The sequence below is a fragment of the Chrysochloris asiatica genome, unplaced genomic scaffold (assembly GCF_000296735.1).
Source record: "Chrysochloris asiatica unplaced genomic scaffold, ChrAsi1.0 scaffold00048, whole genome shotgun sequence".
NCBI classification, from domain to species: Eukaryota; Metazoa; Chordata; class Mammalia; order Afrosoricida; family Chrysochloridae; genus Chrysochloris; species Chrysochloris asiatica.
The window spans coordinates 183,559-188,340 of NW_006408566.1; positions in this window are offsets into that span (position 1 = coordinate 183,559).

Genomic DNA, 4,782 nt, shown 5'->3' on the forward strand with positions numbered 1-4,782 from the left:
ATAACAACAACAACAAATTCTGGTGTGGGACTGTAGGATTAGCACTGAACTGCTAACCACAAGGTAAGCCATTCAACCTCACCAGTTGCTTCTCTGGAACCCTATACACAGTTACTAAGTCAGAACTGACTCTTGGGCACTTAATAACAACAACAACAATTATTATTTTTGGAAAGAATAGAAGCCCTGGTAGCGTAGAGTATTATGAGTTGGCCTGCTAATTGCAAAGTGAACAGTTCAAATCTACCAGTTACTCCTTGGGAGAAAGATGAGGTTTTCTTCTCCCATAAAGATTTACAGCCTCAGAACATCTATACAAGGTTGCTATGAGTCAGAACTAACTCAAGGGCACACAACCACCACCACCAGGAATGATTTCATCAGATCCCAGAAAGTTCGCTTCTGGAATGGGTACAGAACCTGTAAATACTCATATTGCAGTTAAGGGTAGGAAATATAGATTCCAAACACAGGAGAGATGTCTAGTTGAAGAACCAAAAAGGAGGCAGGGATAGAGGGGTGAATCGAGCATTCTGGAATTACTGGTGTTCCATAAAGAAAGAAGTAATCAAAAGTATGCTTTTCCTGCAGTAATTCCAATTGTTGTTGTTGTTAGATGCCATTGAGTCAGTTCTGACCCATAATGACCCTATGCACAACAGAACGAAACACCACCTGGTCCTTCATCCTTCTCATAATTGCTACTATGCTAGAGCCCATTGCTGCTACCACTGTGCCAATTCATCTAGTTGGGAATCTCCCTCTTTTTTGCTGATCCTCCACTTTAACAAGCATGATGTCCTTCACCATGGACTGGTCTCTCCTGTTAATATGTCTGAAGTATAAGAAACAAAGGCTGGCCATCTTGACTTCTAAAGAGCGTTCTGGATGTACGTAATTCCAATTGTTGTTGTTGTTAAGTGTTGTCAAGTTGCTTCCAGCTCATAGTGACCCTGTATAGGGTTTCCAAGGATCACCTGATTAATTTGTTAGAACCCTCATTTTCCCAATGATGTTAAACATTTCAAAATGCACTTACTGTCTTTTTACTAACCCAGATCATACATCATTGTTGCTTAGCATACATCTTACACTATCTCATATAAAATCTATGCAGCACTGGCAAACACAAGAAATTCTTGTTCTCCCTACAGAAGAAATGACACAGTTATTCAGTGGCTCTGAGTCCTTAGTTCAGCCAAGATATTTAACAGTCAAGGCCAAAGTTGTTTGGGAAAGTCAAGGGCAGTACTGCAATGCAAGGCAGTACTTCGTCATTAATCAAGACTAAACAAAAACATTGCTTCTGTATCTAAAGCACTGGCATCTTCTGTATAAACTGGGGATCTTTTTTTTTTCCTAGTGTACTTTCACCCTGGTGATTGCATCATATTTAAAAACTGGTAAAACCAAAAGTTAGGCCACTTACTATTGTGTTGACTCTGACTTACAGTGACCCCATGTGTTGCAGACTTGAACTGCACTCCAAAGAAAATTTGTTGTTGTTGTTGTTGTTGTTATTCTTAAGTGCCATCGAGTCAGTTTTGACCCATTATGACCCTGTATAGGGTTTCCAAGGAGCAACTGGTGAGCTTGAACTACCGGCCTTACAGTTCAAACCGACTTTGCAGTCCAACACATTAGCCAACAGCACAACACCAGGGCTCCTCAAAGAAATTGAGTGGGGTGTAATCCAAAAAATAGCTTTATATCAAAGAAATAAAGGAATCAAGGGTAGTTGAATAATGTGAAAAGGGACAGAAAGAATGGTAGCAAAACTTGAATAATGTAATTGATGTCATTGAATTATAAATATAGAAACTGTTGAAATGGTATATCTTTGTGCATACTTTCACTAATTTTTTTATAAATATAAATAATAATAAAAATTAACAAACAAAATGGATAGAATGTCTTCTCATTGACTCATAATTTATTTTATTAAATGCCATGGAAGTACTTTTTCATATCCTTCATAATCTTCTGCATCAATTATCTGAAATGTTCAGTACTTTATTTTAGGTGGCCATATCTGCCATAGCGGCCCTCTCGAGGGTTTCCAAGGAGCAACTGGTGAACTTGAACCAGCAACCTTGCAGTTCAAACTGACTTTGCAGTCTAGCGCATTAACCCACAGTGCCACACCAGGACTCCAATAAAAATCTGCAATTTGGTAAGGAAAAGAAAAGAAGATAGAGCAATAGAAAGAGAAAATGACATCAACTTAAATGTATGGTTGTTGGGAAGTGCCGTCAAGTAGATTCCAACCCATAGCGACCCTGTATAGGGTTTACAAGGAGCAGCTGGTGAGCTTGAACCGCCGACCTTGCAGTTCAAACGGCTCTGCAGTCTGGCGCATTAACCCACAGCACCACACTAGGTCTCCTGATTACTACTGATAAATTACATCTTTATAAACTTGATAAATTACATATTTATGATGTGATCTCAAGATTACTAAGAACCTGCTCAATACAATCTCTAATTCAATGTTTAACTTTTTAAGAGTGCCTATTTTGAGAACTTTCTTCTTGATGTTGAAATAATTATTTGCTTCAAAGAACTAAATAATGCACAAACATCAATCATTTGTCAATTATTTACTGAGGACCCACAATGCTAACACCAGATCAGGGACATTTCTTCCCAGATTCCACTTTACTGTAGATGTGTTGTAGCACATTTCATATTACACATTTCACTTTTGTAGTCTGTTCTCCTATTGGCAACCTATAGGCTCTTAAGGAATGAAACTTCCTAATTTCATTGTCATTATGGTGCCTGGCACATAGAAAGAATTTCACTGAATATTATCAAATTAATAAATGTATAAGTGGATAAATTAAACAATATTGGAAATAAGAAATTGTGTAAGAGTTTATTGGTCTTGTAAGTTAGTAGAATACATAAAAGATGCATAGTTAAAGTGCTGAAGTACTACTAGGGACAAAACTTTTCCAAGGAAAATTACCTGAACTGTAATTATAGTAGACTGAGGAGAGGCAGTACAATGGTCTGTAATCAGATGAAATCACTTGGAACTAGGATTGTAGTTTCACTCTATTATTTTTTGGCTGCAAAAATTGGCTAAGTCACTGGCAAAGGATGCTGAGACAATTATATAAGATTTGATATGAAAAGACAAAGCTGAATTTATTTCCTTCATAGTAAGAAATAGTGATGCTAGTCACACCCAGGCTCTGCTGATTTTATTCTGGAGTGTTGGAGAACTGTAGTTTAAAGAAACCTGTGAAGACTCTTTTGTAATGAGGCTTTTTTTCTTCACATTGAAATAATTAATTGCTCCAACAAACTAAGTTATGCAAAAACATCTGTAATTTGGCAGTTTCTTAACTGAGTCCACAATGATAAAGATAAACTTAATAACTCTTTCTTCTCAGATCTTAATGCACCCTACACATGTAACACATGAATAAGTTAATATCATGTATAAAATGTGATTACTGGGTATACAGACTATTGTTGATTGGTGGGCATTCAGACATGAACTTATTAGAGTGAATCTAGACTGGTGGATACTAGGCCCTGGTCCTGGTAGGTTGGCTTATGAAAGATTGTTCAATGCCACATTTGTTGTTGATCTACTGACTGGGTTTACAATCAATTCTGTTGGATACTAGTTGTAAAAGCAACAGAATAGTCTTTTCTACACTTGTACAAATTTAAAAAATTATTTTTATTTAACCTTTCTAAATTTTGATTTATCTATAAACCTTACAGGTTAAATAATAAGGGTTAAAAAAAAATAAGTCACTGATGGCACAAATGGTTAATTGTTTGACTAGTTGTAAGGTGGGCAGTTCAAACCCACCCAAAGTCTCCTTGAAGGGAAGGCCTGGTGATCTGTTTCTGAAATGTCACAACCTTGACAATCTTATGGATCAGGCTTACTCTACACACAACATCATCATGAGCTGAAATTGATTCCTCAGCAAGTAACAACAATAGAAATAATGCTCGTGAATAACATACCCTATGATTGAATATTTACTGTGCTTAGCACATAGTGAATATTCCGCCGAAGTTATTTTTATGTTTATAAGACTATCACTTAATATTTAGTCTGTAAAGGGGCTGCCATTCTTTACTGATAGTGAATAGACTTTGTGTGAAATATGATTTGAATTTTTTTTCAGACTATCAAAACATTGCTATCTATTTCTTTTCTTCTTTGCCCTTAACTCTTGGAGAAAATTTTTCTCAACTAACTTGGTATTTTATTCAGAAAGCCCAAGAAGGGGTTTAAATGAGTTTGTATTATTTAGAATTCTGTGGTCTTCTATTCTCCAACAGATCACTTTGGATTTTGATGGCATGAGATAAACAGAAAGGATGTGCTCTAGTACATGGAGAAAAGATAGGAAGTGTGATAGATTAGAACATTGTCTCCAGTTCTTTACTACCATTTTGTTATACAATAATGTATACAACACTTTCTAAAGTGTTGAAGAGCAAACATGTCAGCTTGAAGACTAAGCTGTGCCTGACCCAAGCCATGGTATTTTTAATAACCCCATATGCATGCGAAACTTGGAGAGTGAAAAAGAAAGACCGTAGAAGAGTTGATGCTTTTGAGTTATGGTGTTGGAGGAGAATATTGAAAGTGTCATGGTCTGCCAAAAGAACCAACAGATCCATTTTGTGCAGAAGAAGTGCAGCCAGAGTGCTCCTTGGAGGCCAGGATGGCCAAACTTCATCTCTCATACTTTGGACATATTGTCAGGAGGGACAAGTCACTAGAGAAGGATATCATGTTTGGTA